Genomic DNA, 15,628 nt, shown 5'->3' with positions numbered 1-15,628 from the left:
GAGTCTGAATGCTCCGATAACATTGAGCTGCTTTAGGAAAGAGGCCTGCGGAGTCCACTTGGTTCCTTTCTCAACAAGGCCAAGCTCTTTTCCAGAATGAAATTATTTAATAACTAATGTGAATGAGATGGGATGCTCTGAAGTTCTAAGAGTTTAAGTGACTTGTCCAAGTTCACTCAAGAAGTCAGGCTCCTGCTGACTCGACATGTGGCCAAGGAACCCATACTGGGATGGGCGCTGTTGTCACAGAAAGCGATAGATACCACTGTGTCTGTCCTCGATCCGGTAACATCTGCCTGCCAAGACAAGCTTCACAGGGGGCTTTATAAGGTAAGGATCACCAGGTTACAGTGAGGAAAGTGTTAAGTTGAAGGTCAGAAGAACCTCATTATGGTTTTAGATCAGATGCTGTCACACACATTTATTCACTCATTTATTCATTCAGTAAATATTTGTTGAGACTATGCCAGGATTCCTTCGAGGCACTGGAGAAACAGAGTTATGAACAAAAACAGACCTAGTTCTGACCTCACGGAGCTTGGACTTGTGACCTTCTTTGTAGACATTGCAGATTTTTTATTTTTTATTTTTTTTGCTCACCCCTTCTTCTGCCGCCTAGAGAGTGAGCCCCTCGGGACAGGAGCTCTGCCTAACCCACTTGTAAATCTCACTGCCTGGCACCCAGTAGGTATCGGTTTGCAGGAGTGATCTGTGAGGTTTCCCTAATCATTCATTTAAAAGAGATAGAGGCTTCTAAAAAGAAATTAGAGTTGAGATTCCTCTGGGGTACTTCACCTATTTCTTGACTAACAAAGTGATTCCGGAAGCCCAGTTTGTGGGCTTTGGCTGAAGAGGCCACGTAAACAGTACATCCTTCTTATCTTCCACCTCGAAGCTCTGAGTCTCACGCACTTGGCCGGACTTCCTCCTCTGAATAGCTAAGTTTATGTATCTCTCCTGAGGGTCCTGAGACTCCCAGATCCAGCTCCTCTTGGACCCCCACAAAGTTCCCTTGCTCACGCCTAAGGAGACATTTCTAGATTAGAATAAAATAGTGCTAAGCATTTGTAGTTAAATACGAAGGAAAAGAAAAGAACAAAGACTCGTCGTAGCAGGAGGAGCTGCCCAAGGATAGAGCAGGCCACTTCCTGGGGTGACGATTCTCTGTCACCCAAGTGGTCCAGCAGAAGTGAGGCCACCCCCTCAACAATGACATGAGGAGAGTCGAGCGTGAGATGGGGACATGTCACTCTCTTGACATACTTTCAACCCAGTCTTCTGGGACGACCTCTGCATTCTTCACCATTCTGAGTATCAGTGATGCACTAAATCCCTGAACTTTCATCCACTCTTTTCCCTGATGAAGGGTCCTACCTGAAAAACTAACTTCCATCTAACCTCATCTTTACCAGCCCACAGACTATGATAATCGTGCTGGTCCAAGATGAATGGCTTTCTTCTATTTTGCTGGTTTAACTCTCTTAAAATTCCACTTTTGATGCACTGCTCACCTGCTCTGAAACCTTCACCGCTCCCTATCAGCTCCAGGCTACACCCCAGTCACTTCAGCCTCACACTCAAGATCTTTTACCATTAGGCCAGCACCTCACCTTTTCAGCTTCACCTTGAACTACTCCTTATCTACCAACTTGTTCCCTAGTCTGATCCATACAGAGCCTCTGGACTCCCCTGCACCTTTTCCATCTCCACGTTCTTCCTCACAGTACTTCAGTACCAATCGTATTTGTGGTGTCTATTTCCCAGTTCCTTGGAGTATTTCCTTATTTGCTTATGCTCCTGTGTCTTCACTGTCACGTGCCCAGTGCTCAGTCTAGCTCTCAGGCCACGTTTCTTGGCTGGAATTAACTTGAATTAGAGAACATTTTTCCATGCAGGGAGGCAGAAGGGCACATTAGCAGAGAGCACAGATTCTGCAACCAGCCTTCCTTGGTTTGAGTCCTAGCTTTGTCACTTTCTGATAGGGTGATCCTGAACAAGTTACTTAAACTCCCAGGGACTCAGTTTCCTCATCTGTAGAATGGGAAAAATAACCTCTACCACATGTCATGAGGTTTAAATGAGTTGGTTTTTACTAAGTGCTTACTTCAGTGCCAGGCACACAGCCCCCTGCTTAGGTGGCACTTAATCATTCTTTAAAGCGCCCTTTTATTTCTCCCTCCTTCACAAAGATTAATTCTATTTTCCATGTATAAAGCACTTCAGAGTTTACGAAGACCTTTCATATGTGTTTTCACATTTAATCATCGCAGTAATATGGGAGGTAGGTGTCGCCATCCCCGGAGAGTTTTGGTGACACAAGTAAAAGCAGGGGGAGGGGGATTGTGACCGGAACTCAGAGGTTCTGGGTCTCTGTCTTGAGTGTGTTCAGTGACAACATTTCACTCCCAGCCTGGCCCAGTGGGCTGGCCGTGGCACTGTCCAGCATGATGCCAGATAAGCCTCAGCCCTGCTCTAAGGGAAGGGTTCACCAAGACCCAGAGCCAGTGCTGTGGTTCCTGCAGCCCCTCAGCACATTTACTGAATTTCTGGACCAGGGTTTCTTATCTTGGCCGCGAGGGGGATTTACTAGCTTCATGCACTCCCTGGAGGCTCTGCGGTTTCATTTCACCTCGACTGCATATTGCTCTGTGATCTTTGCTCCATCTCTGTGTGCAAACCTTTCTCACTGCAGGACCCCAGGTGATGCAACCACAGAACAGAGCACTCAGGTTAGAAGGAATGTTGGAGATCATTAAGTTCACTCCCCTTAAACCATTTTACAATTGAGAACACAGAGTTGCAGGAAAAGAAATTAATTGTTCGAAGACCCCACTAGTTTATGTACCACTTAGGGCAGGGCCATGTTTAGGCACTGGAGAAATAAGGATAGGACACTTGCTTTCAGGAAACACATAGTCTAGTAAACTATGTCTTACTCATTATCTCATACGTCTAATCCAGTATCTAAAACATGGAGTAGGTACTCCATAGATGCTTCCTGAATAAATGAATAATGAATTAATGAATGTCATTGACCAGTCACTGATTGAGCTGGCCCTAGACCCTGGGCTCCAGATTTCCAATCTGTGGCTCCCCACTGCTCACCCATTCTGCCTCCCCCATTCAGACTCACTTCATAGTAAGGTTTGAGAAACAGCTTATAAACATGGCCAAAAAGCTTTGCAAGGGGTCCTGCCATTTATGTTTATTCATGACTTACAGCCAGATTCCCAGTCATTTCGTAGAAGAGTTTGTGCTCTCTCTTTCTCCCAAAGTGATGGAAGTTAAGCAAGGAAGCAGAGATGCAGCAGAAAACCCATGTCGACAGCCCAGGACCTGCCCTGTGGGTTGCTGGTACTGTCTAAAGTGTTCCCACGTCCTTGCGGCACAAGCAGAAACCAGCACCTGATGCATAGTGATTCACGGTCAATATCTTAACATTTCACATTTTTCCAGATTCCACTCATTTCATAGAATGTCCAAGCTGCAGGTTACCTTAGAGATACACAAGCTTAATAATCCCTTCATAGCTAAAAATAAAGCTAAAAAATAAAGAGTCAGAGGGGGAAACTAAATGGCTCATAGTCACACAGCACGTCAGCAGCTCAGACTAACCTGGAACCTCGACTTCCTGGATTCCAGTTAAGAGAAGATTTTCAATCCCCAAACTGCTAGACCTGGCATTAAGCCAGCAGACTCCCTGAGCGTAAGCTTCTCAACAGCGCAGGTTCTGTGTGACTTACCCTTCTCTCTTGTACTGCCTGCATGGTGTTCTGACTTCACAGGAACTCTTTCCCTTCTCAGCACTGTGAAGTTCTCAAAGAGTCTTCGTGTTCATTTTGAGTCCCGTTTTATAGATCAGGAAGCCTCAGGCGTCCAAACGAGCAAAGGGCTCAAGGCCTCAGAAAAATGGTTGCAGGACTTGAGCCTCAGTTCTGACATCTAGTCCATGCCCTCCCTCTACGCTGCATAAGCAACCCAGTAACTATTTGATGACCAAGTGAATGAACGATGAAAGATGGATGGATGAATGGAAGCTGACAAACATAGTAATCAATCACTCACTCTTGGGAAACAGATTTAAAAACATAAGTAACTCCAAACCCTCACTCTGCTTGGACCAGCGGTAACTTGCTTCAGCTCCCTTGTCTTTGGTTTCCCTTCACTTGACACCTCACGCGTGTGCATAAGGGAAGAGGAAAAACTAACAGTACTGAACCTCTGTGCTCTTTAAGGGGCCAGTCATTCCACAAAAGCACCAAGAAAGAAATTTAACACCCCCCCAACAAATATCGCCATCCAGAGATTACCAGTAGTTAATATTTTGGTGACTATCTATCCTTGTTTAGTCTTCTTGTCAAAGAAGTATATTTAATTTGTTTAATGGATTCGTACTGAACAAACTGCTTAGTAGTTTATTTTTGTCATTTCATAACAAATCACAAATATCTTGTTGGGTCATAAGTGGATCAAGTGGGAGAATGAGCCTGATGTTTTGACAACATTTGGTCTGTGCATAGATATTGAGATTTCCAAACACTGCTTTCCATCAGATTTAAGAGTCCAATGAAGCCATTTTCCTGTGCTCTGCCTGAGCTTCTCTGCCTCTAAGCTGGCCATGGCTATAACATGGTTAAGACATGAGTAATTAAAATAGCTCGGGATAACAGCTTTCAGTTTAACTCTTTTATACATGAGCGCACATGCACACACACACATGCACATGCACATGCACACCGTCACACACTGTTATATGTCAGGACAATCAGGCAGACAGGGAGACATCCTGCATCTCATAATTTCTTTGTAACAACCCTGGAAAAGAAGCAGGGCTTATGTCGTTATGTTAAAGATGAAGAAATTGACGATCCGGGAGACTTGACGTACATGCCTGGGATTTTTTTTCTGCTCTGTTTTTAAAATAAAATCTTCAGAAATAAAATAAGTTAACAAGTCTGAGGCTATGTTCCAAGGGGAGTTTCTTATGTTTGAAGATTAGTAGAGGATTGTATTCATTTACAGTGGAGACTCGAACCCATTTTTGATCTTTCATTCCAGGCTATTCTTTATCCCATGCTACACTGCCTTCCTGACTTAAAACGGGTTTGAAAGTTCGGGCGATTTTAGTACATTTCATAGACTAGAATCTACATACATGAACGGGCCCCACCTCGACCAGCGCGAGTGCTGACAGTGCATTCTGTGGCCTCTATGGATGGGCTGACTGCCTGTCACGTCTGTAAACGAGGTTTAATTTGATTAACGTGGGCCACTGGTCAGGACAGCCTCCCCTGCTCAGTGAGGCGAGGGCCACTGGGCATGGCTGGCTGGAGGGCCAGAGAGAGGTTGTGATTCATTTCTGCCCCAGGCACCCACCTGGCCGGCCTGGTGCGAGGCTGTGGGACCTGGGGAAAGTGAGAGGCTGCAGGCAGCCTGCCTGTGAGCTGGGCCTCGGGAGTAATAGTGAGAAGAGGGGTGAGAGTAGCAGCTGCTGAGGTTGATATTTATATAATGACTCTCTGTGTTCGAGGCAGGAAGTGAAACCCAGGTTCTGCTGAGACACTTTCCTTCCCCCACACCGCTGCCCACGGGCGGCTCCAAGGGAGTGACATGGGGAGAGACCTATCAAGTTATGGCCAAGCGTGTGCAGAGAGAGATGCACCAAGTTCCAAGTTCGTCACTGGGATGTCAAAGCCAAGGCTCTGCTGCCAGATCCCAGAGCCTCCCTTCCCTGGTATTCTCAGCCTCGCCCCTTCTGTCTCCCCACCTAGTCCCCCTTTATGATGGGGAGAGCCTGGAAGCTCCCCTGCAGGTTTGCAGGAATACCGTGAGGGTAGTTGAGATAGCATCTCTAAACCCAAGGCCCATCATCCCTTGCAGCAGAATTAGCATCAAGCTCTCGGTTACATTTCCAGCCCCATTGCCTGTGGCTTCTGTGCACGGTTGTTCCCTGGCTTTTCTACCTGCCTCAAGCAGGCTTTCTCCCTCTCTCCTCTCCTCTCCTTTCAAGCAGCAATATCTTTTCAGATGACCTCAGGCTCCAGAGCAAATATTCCCATTACTGCCCACCTTCCAGCTTGCTTAAGCTCCGGTTTAGGAATTCTATTATCTTTCCAAAAGGAAAGGGTGTTTTAATATAGATGATGGACCATCTAGAGAGGCTTTCCTATTCTGCTTCCCACCTTTGTAGTGGGGATTATTTGAATCATGGAAAGGTCCTTAAAAATCATCTAGCCCCCTGCTTCTCAACGAGTAAAGGACTAGCAGCAGCAGAAGCCCCGAGGAGCTTGTTAGAACTGCAGAATCTGAGGCCCCACTCCGGACTTACAGAATCAGAACCTGTGTTTTAGAAAGATCTCCAGATGATTCAGATGCACGTTGCACTTTGAGAAGCACTGCCTTAGCCCAAGGTGCTCATCAACAGGTGGAGGCAATAAGGGCTCAGAGACGGAGCTAGACCTGCCCAAGGTTACACAGCAAGAAAATGTCATCAGGATGAAAGTTAGTGAACTGTCTAGTTTAAGTCCCTTTCTTCTGCAGGACGCCCTAATGAAGCTATCATTCCAGTGCCAGCACTATGAAACAAACAGGGCAATCTCTTTCCTCTTTTTTATTTTTTTTCTCTAAATTTCATTCATGGGTATTTTTACAATTCACTTGACTAATAGAAAATCAAAGCAAATGATTTTCCATCGTCTCCTTGGAGCTCTTGTCTGGTCTCAGCTGCCACTCCAGTTGCTGGGTTCTGCAGAGACTAATGCGCTTAACTAGGGATGTGCACCTAGAGTTTATTTGAGGGGGACCTTCTGAGTGCTGGCCAGGAAAGGGAGGTGTGTTATCAGATGTCTCAGCTCCCTCAGCCTTGGCCCTCAATGATCTTGCCAGGAAGAACTATGAACGACAGCATATTTTAGAATCACAAAATGACAAAACTGGGAGAGACATTAGAGATCATCTCATCCAACCCCTGCAAGTTGCAGGTGGAGATGCTGAGCCATAGAGAGAAATGACTTGCTCAGTTTTTTTCCAACAAGTTAGTAGCATATTTGGGTCAAGAGTTCAAATCTCCTGCCTTTCAAGTCAGGGCTCCATGCTATGTACTTCTGCCCACACTTCCCCCCAGCTCCCCCCACCCCGCCGCCCCAGTTAAATGGAACGGATAAACTGAATAAATAAGTCACCTGGGAAGACCGCATCTACCCCAGAATTCTGGAGTAAGTCATGGGTAGAACTGCCGTGCTATTGTCCAGAATGCATGTTCAGTCATTATAAATGGCCACTGAACCAGAGGGAATGTCACATTGCCAGTGGGTCTCCCACCCATCTGTGGGGCCACCTGGGAAGTCTAAGCTGCTAAACCTCGCTGCCATGACTGGAATCCATAAGAAGGAGTGAAGTCATGGAAATGTACAAGTGTAACCTGTTAGGGGATAAAAAGGACTTTAACAAAGCAGTATTCTCTAGGAGACTAGGGCTAGGGTCTAAGTAGGAAACTATTGAAACTCAACGCTTTCAATTTTCTTAGATTCAAGATATCGGACTGGAGTTTTACATCAAAGTGCAGCTTGATTCCAGAATCACAGAGCATGGTACTATGTCATCTTTCATTAAGATCGTGGAAATAGTACGGTAATATTGTTGCAATCTCTCCCAAATAGATAATATTAACAAAGAGATCTCCAGAAATCAAAAATCACCCAAAATTGGGTTTTAATTCATATTTTAATAAAAGACATGGAAGAAGGAATACAAAGGAGTGAAATCTTCACTTTTTCAAATGTCACTAAGTATTTCTAGTCATCATGGTGCCTCATTTTCTGACTGCCTTAATGGTTTCACCATTAATATTTCATTAGATGCTCAAGGAGCACCTGTGAGCTGCACAGAGCGAGGTCTATCACCCCCCATTTGAGATGAGGAAGCCACACTTGAGGGAGCAGAATGTCTTTCCAAACCTTGCATGACTCGAATCCCAGTTGGACTCCAAATCCAGTGCACTTTTCATTACATAGTATTGCTTCTGGGGGAAGAAATACCACAGCAAACAAGAGCTGCTAATAGCCGCACACCTCTTCAGAGGTTACAGAGCATCTAGACAGCTCCCTGACACCAGGGGGAAATGCAGCTAGCTATGGATAACCTGCTGTGTGTGACCAGGGGCTATATTGGATGCTGTACATAGTTGTCTCATTGAATTATAACCATGACTCTTTGAGGTGGGTGTTACTTTTCCTTTCTGCATATTAGGAAACTGAGCAAGGTTAGGCAACTTGCCCATGGTCACAAAGCTAGAAATTGGTGAAGCTGGGATTTGAATCCTGAGTCTCTTTGGGTTCAAAGCCTGGGTTTCTAGGTCAAGTATTTCTATTATCTCAATGTTACAGTTGAGGATATAGACTTGGAGATTTTAATAAACCACAATTGTAGAGCTAATAAATCTGGGAGTCCCCAGACTTAAAATCTTAGGGTTATAAAGATCTCAGGAGAATGGGGGTGGGGTGGGTTGGGGGGAATGTAACAACCTGAGCTTCAGTCTGGACAAATATAAAGCAGTGCTCTTAAATAAATTATACCCCAATCTCTCATTATAAAACAATAGACTCTAATGTATCACAGCCCAGGAAATGTATTTAAGTTTGTTTCATTTCAATTCTATAAACAAGCACTGAGCATAGATGCTGTACCAGGTACTGTGCAGGCCACTTGCATGGCTCTTCTCTTTCAAAGAAGTCTCTTACCTAATTTTTGGAGTAATGTTGTCCACAATTTCCAAAGGAAAATCAGTGACATGTTCAGGGTCACACAGCTAATAAGTGGCAGGGCAGAAATTGAAATAAGCTCTGACAAATCTGAACTCCGGTAGCTTAAGCTGAGGCATGTGGGTTTCATCGGAAGGAATATGGAAGCCAAGTAGAAAGACATTATCCCATATTCAAATGAAAGCAGTGTGCAGGCTCAGGGAAAATGTGGCAGTTCTATTCATGAGCCTTCAACAAAAAGTCAGTGGAGCTGGGGAGGTGCGGGAAGGACAGAGGACTATTCAAATCATCAATATGATGAAGCTTGTTCGTATAAATATAGACCTAACAAAATTAGATTTCTTTAGTCAAACGGGGGAAGGCTGAGAGGAGATATTACAATGGTTAATAGAATGGAACTATGTACTTAATCAGCAAATCTCAGAAAAACAGAACCATTCCAACCTCCCGTTACCCCAAAGTTTGCAAGAGTTAGACTTAGGGAAAATGAAAGGAAGTATGCTTTTGACGGTAGACAGTAAACTCAGTGAGCCCAGAGGTAGTAAGTGGCTGAAAGTGCAGATGCACAAATGGGTTTAAGAAGAAATTATTGAAATACCATAAAAACTCATAAATTCCACATGGGATTATTGAAGATGTGTGAGACCTTAAAGTTGACCTGGCCTAACTTGCCACTTCATGGGCATCTACTTGGTCACTCCCAGTGGTGAAGAATTTGCTCTCTCCCAACACAGATCATTCCAGTGTTGAGAGCCCTGCATGTCAAAAGGTGCTTTCTTAGATTTAGACAAAGCTTACCTCTATGTACTACATTCATTTGGGTTCTATCTCTGCCTTTGAGAGTCCATACAACGTCTGAAGACTCTTCCTTTTTACATCCCGTCAGATATTAACTCTCCAGCTCCTCCTCCTATTTGTTGAAAGTCAATGTCATGAACAGAAATCATATGTAGGCAGCAGTTGTGAAGGGGGACTTTCTAAATTCTAAAAGAAGAGAATAAAGTGGTATTTCCAGCCTTGAGAGGACTGAAGGAACAAGTAGTGGACTGGAAATCAGGAGACCTAGATTCTAGTTGAGCTCTGTGACTTTTTATATGAAGCCTGTGTCACTGTATCTACTGCTAATTAGTAAATGGATCTTAAAGGGCAGGGACCTCACATTTCTGGACCACAGTTCCCTCTCTCTCTCTAACACATCCCTCTCTCCTTAACTTCAGAATCACCTTCCAGTTGCCTTTCAGGTATCTTATTTTCATGTCCAGCAGGCAGTTTATGCTCATTATGTTTAACACCAAATTCTCCCCTCCCACCCTTCCCTCCTTTTTATTTCCAGCTTTGTTGAGATATAATTGACATATAACATTGTGTAAGTTTAAGGTTGATTTGATTCACTTAGAGATTGCAAAATTATTACTACTGCAGCATAAGCTAACAGCTGTATCATGTCACAAAATTACCATTTCTTTTTTGTAGTGAGAGCATTTAAAATCTACTCTCCTTGCAACTTTCAAGTATATAATGCAGTATTATGAACTCTAATCACTACACATCACCTGCTGTACATCAGGTCCTCAGAACGTGCTCATTATATAACTAGAAGTTTGTATTCTTTGTACCCCTCAGCCACTGATAATTGCCATTCTATTCTCTGTTTCTGTGAGTTTGACTTTTTTAGATTCCACATATAAGTGAGATCATTCAGTATCTGTCTTTCTCCATCTGACTTATTTCATTTAGCATCATACCCTCATCGCCCATCCATGTTGTTGCAAATGGCGGAATTTCTTTCTTTGTTTTGGCTGAAAAATACTCCATTGCACACACTACACCTTCTTCATCCATTCATCTGCTGATGGACACTTAAGATGCTTCCATGTCTTGGTTATTGTGAATAATGGACCACAGTTCTCTTAACTGTAAGATAAAGAGGTTGAACAAGATAGTGTTCTTTCTCCCTACTGTCCGTGATTTTCTGGCATCAACTTGGTTAGCAAGTGGTAGTTGTGGGACCCCAGCCCACTTCTGAAACTCTCTTTGATATACCATCACTGGAAAGGAGTTTTACCAGTCCCTTAAAATGGACCAACACAACTGGGTGGAAATTTCATTGACCACAATTATTGGCCACTAGCTGCCCCATCCCCATTCCCTGTGAAAGTAGGTTCATCTAAGGATAAAGCAGATTTCATCAAATTTTTGTTCATTTTCAGCTAAGCTGCTTACTAATAGCCAGATAAAGGTTAAGTAGAAAGCAAGCAATAAACAGAAAGAACAATTAAAAATTTCGTTTCACATCTTGGAATGGATCCATGGGGGCAAGGACCATTCAACAGACATGTTTAGGGCCAGTAACACAGGGTCCCTATATGACATGAGCAAAAGGGTTTTCTGTCTGCAAAAACCCTATGAGAATGATGAAACATGAAAAGGTCCCTAAGCATTTATGCTGAAGTTTACACAAGCCAAGGGGCAGTGCTGGAAAGACTTAGGTATCCAGAGCTTTCTGAGTTTTCCCAGCTGGTTGGTGGCACAACTAAAGCTCATATCCCTCTTCCAGCACCCAATGTTGTGAGAGTTCTAATTTTAAAACTTATTAAGCAGCTACTGCATGCCTGGCGTTGTGGTAAGCTCTTTGAAACATGTTATCACATTTAATCTCTATTATAAACTCTGAGGGAGTAGGCATTTCAGCTGCCTTATTCATGATTTTATTGCACATGATTTTATGTACCTGGCACATAATAGAGGCTTCATAAATATCTGTTAAATAAATTTAAGTGAGCGTATTAATATTATAATTTATTAATATTAATGAATTATGAATATCCCCATTTTATGATTAGGAAATTGAGGATCAGAAAGAGAAACTGCCTTAACGAAATTAAAAAAGGTTAGGAAGCAAGAGAGCTGGCATTTGAACCCAGGTTTTCTGATGGTCAGGGTTAATGCTCTTCTCAGTAGAGCATAACTGCCTCTCAGCTTAATTACCTTAAAAACCTAAAATAAAATTGGGGTTGATCTCCTCGAAACATAAAGTAAAATTCGTGGAACAAGCATGAATGTCTTAATGCTCATCTTTCTGCCATTCAAGATCTTCAGCTCTCACTGGGGACAGTAAGTCCCCTGCCCACGAAAGCAACATTGGAGAGATTTTAAAAGACTTAAACGAACAAAAACAGCTTGCAAATTTCATGAGCACATTGAATGTCTTCTTTATGGAAGACTAATTCCGCCCTAACTTTCGGTGGTCCCGGGAGCGTGGCGGCTTGGAGCTGCATGTGCGGACTGGCAGGGAACAGGTCAGGAGCGAGCACCGCGGGTCTCACGGGGCACCCCAGGGCTCTTCACCCCGTCATCTTCCTTGTCTGTCCCTCTCTTCCACGTCAGTCTTGCAAGGAGGCAGGACGCAGCACTAGCCCGCTAGTCAGTAGATGCGGGTTCTTGCCAAGGTTCCGACAGTCACTGACTTGGGACAGACCGTGGAAAAGCCCCTCGCCCCTCTTGACTTCGGTTTAATAAAAACTTCTTTATTTTAATAGAGGAGCTAGCCAAAATGGTCCTCGGGCCCCTGTCCTCTCTGACAGTCTCTCACTGCATTATTCCCTCTTTCCCTCCCCCCACCCCAGACAGTGCAGCCACTGGGAGCCTGAGTGGCTTCGGGGACTCCCCACCGCAGCCGATGCTGGAGCCTCTTCACACAGCTGCACAGCCACGGCGGCCTCGTGCTGCACTGCTGACCGCCCCGATTTACCTATGCAGATGGGGCTATGAATAAACAGCGTCTGCCCACGCGGGAAACGGCCCACCTTCTGCACGTTCTTTTCCGCCTTTCACTTTTCATAAGCCAAGAATGGTCAACAGAAGGCTCCCTTTCCACCAGCTCCTCCCGTAGGGATCCCGTCCTTCATTCCACCTGCACAGGGAGGGCTAGGTTTGGAGAAGAGGAACTACTTTTCATTTTTTTCAGCAGCGTTTTCCATTTCTTGGTTTTGTTTAGCCTTCCTGTACACATACATACCCACAGAGAGACACACACAAAGCAGTTTGCGGTTTTCACTCATTCTGAGACACACACACTGGTCAGTCAATACCCATTGTTCTTGGATAAGAAGGACACCACTGCTGCCTATTTGGACATGACAATCCCTCATGCCTTGACTCAATCTGGTTTGACTTCCTCGGACAACCTCTGGCCTTTAACTTGTACCATGATGCCTTCTCACAGATGACTTCTGGAGAGCAGTGGAAAGCCAGCCCATTCTTGAAGCCTCCACTTCCCAAACATGTTCTCCATAACATCTTCCCTCATCTTTGTCTTTGCCTCCCCTTTCCCTCACTTAGAATTACCTGTGCCTCTTCCATAGTCCCATGGCACATGTTATATACATTCTTACACACACACACACATACACATACACATTACATGGTAGGCTTTGTCATGATTACTCGGAACCATGTGGTCTTTTTCCAAGCAGACCGTGAACCCTTTGGGACCAAGAGCTGTGTCTCATCCATGTTGATATTCTGCATTGGCCTGACTCAGGGGAAATACTAAGTGTGGGTGAATTCAGTAACTCTTAATGCTCACCAGTGTGCCGGGCACTCTTCTTCCCTGTGACTTCTATCATGGGGAAGACCTTGAGGCCACTTAAGGGTTAAGTGGAAGCCTTATGATTCATCTGGTCCCACCCTAAGTTGCTTCTTCCAGCTTATGTTGACTTCTCCTGTTACCAGGCATAAAACAAACACTGTCATCTCCCTTGTACCTCTTTTCTTGGTCCCCTGGGTTGCACTCTAGTGCAAGGCTCTTTTCTTTCATATCCACCTTTCTTTGAATGTATTTATTTGTGTTTCCTCCTAACACATGCCTCAAAGTGACATTCTGAGTTTAATTGTGAGTTTATGGTTAACTTTATTTGAAGCTTAGATGGTAGAGCTCTTCTGTTTCCTGTTGCAACGAGCACTCGTTGACTTATGTCCTTATGGATTCATCCAATAACTAAATAGCAGCCCAGACACTGAGGGATACAAACTCGAAAGTCGTCCCTTTCCTGACTGCAAGGTGTTCCCAGTCCAGCAGGAGAGACCGGACAGGCACAGACATCATGGCAACACCAGGTAGATCGCAACAAAAGCTCTAAAAGAGGAGACTGAACCATCAGGTATTAGATAGACTCAAGGCGTGAGGGGTCGCTCCTCTGGGAGGGTGCAGGGGCAGGACCAGGAAAGATACCACACGGGAAGTGGCCCTGAAGTGGGCCTGAAAGAATAAGGTTGGATTTGCACTCCCAGGGAGAGTTGAGCAGCCGGAAAAAAACACCAGCAGCGACATCCGGAGATGGAAAAGTACAGGACCAGGAAGAGTGAGTCTCTCAGCCCGGCTGCGTGCTCAGACGGAGCTCCGAGGACTATGGCTCAACAGGTAGGCTGGGATCCATGTGGGGGTGGAATGGAGCAGGAGGAGGCTGGAGCCGGGAGAGCAGCTAGGAGGCGCCTGCGACCTCCTGGGTGAGAAGTGACAGGGTGGTGGCAGTGAAAACGGAGGGAGGGGATGGGTGTGAGAGATGATTCCATGGAGCTGCCTCCATGCCTCCAAATCTCCTTGACTAATTCTCCGCAGTAACTCGTACACCCATGTTCACTGCTACCTTCCCCACCCCCTCGTTGGAAGCTTATCTTTTGATCTTCCAGGTGCATGACTTTCTGCCCAATTACTTGTCTTCAACCCATCAGAGCAGGTCAACCGCACAGCTCAGAAGTCTCACTGTCACACTCGGCCTGGGTTGCTCCCGTGCCCTGCCTCTGTCCTCAGCACTCTTTGTCTGCAGACGTGGAGGACAACAGCCACCATCTCCTGTGCCCTCACAGGGAGGTTTGGTCAGAAGATGGAACCTGGACTAGGACATCAGTGCAGGACGGGGGAGGAAGTGTCAGAGAGGGTGAAACGAAGTCCTCCTGGGGCTTCAGCTCATGTCCTCACCCCAGACTCAGCTTCCCCACATCCCTCTCTGACTGGGAAGCCAAGCAAGGACTGAGATGGCAGAGCCTGGGCAGGGGAGGGAGATGGGGAGGAGGCGCCCATTTTGGCCCAAGGAACCAACCCAGCTGTATAACCATCACAGTCCTGAGAGCCCTGGCAGAGAAAATCAGAGCTGGGATCGCAAGGGTACTGCCCTGCCTCTACTGAGCAGCGCGCCCTGAGCCTCTTGCTCTCTCTGAGCCTCAGATGTGTGTCTGTGTAACGGGGGATTATGACATCCACCTCTCTGCCCCCGCCCCCCCTCGTTGAGCTGTTTGTAAAGCCAGAGTAAGGTAAGTGAGTATGGAAGCACTTTGAATATGTAAAACACTATTTCACAGGTTGATTCTCATTCAACTCAGACCTCACTCTTCAGCACAGGTAGTCTGGTGAGAAGAAACAGAGATGCCTTGAGGGGTTATGGACATTCTTATTTTCCACGGAGCTCTGAGGTGATTAGCCCTGTGAAGCTTCTAATCCAGTTTCTTCATTTGACAGATGAGAAACTGAGGCCCAAAGAGAGGGAATGAATGGGCCATGGTCACAAAGTGAGAGAGAGGACGAACTCAGGTCCCGAGAATCCCAGGTCAGTCCTTTTCCCTCCTCATATCCCTGGTTCTCCCAACTGGAGCCAGAATGGAGACTACTGGCCCAGAGGCTGGGCTTGCTTAACTCCTGAATTACTGGTGAATAGATCAGAATGAAGAGCTTTGTGTTGACTCAGTCAGACTCCACTTCTTTCAATTACCATGCTTCGAATCCTGGATAATCTGTTCCTAAGAGCCAGAGGATTCATGATCTGAAAAGAATGTCTCGGTTCCAAATTCGGGATGACCCATCACCCTTCTCG

At 45.4% G+C, this 15,628-nt stretch overlaps 1 long non-coding RNA gene across 1 annotated transcript; it reads left to right on the top strand.

The window, feature by feature from the left end:
* The first annotated feature begins 20 nt into the window (after window positions 1-20).
* LOC123618106 (uncharacterized) lies at window positions 21-15,366 on the top strand. Its single transcript, XR_012507681.1, has 2 exons — window positions 21-330; window positions 14,052-15,366. It is a non-coding gene; the product is annotated as an uncharacterized LOC123618106 (long non-coding RNA).
* The last annotated feature ends 262 nt before the right edge of the window (window positions 15,367-15,628 follow it).

The sequence above is a fragment of the Camelus bactrianus genome, chromosome 1, assembly GCF_048773025.1.
Source record: "Camelus bactrianus isolate YW-2024 breed Bactrian camel chromosome 1, ASM4877302v1, whole genome shotgun sequence".
Lineage (NCBI taxonomy): Eukaryota > Metazoa > Chordata > Mammalia > Artiodactyla > Camelidae > Camelus > Camelus bactrianus.
This window is presented reverse-complemented; position numbering and strand designations above follow the sequence as displayed.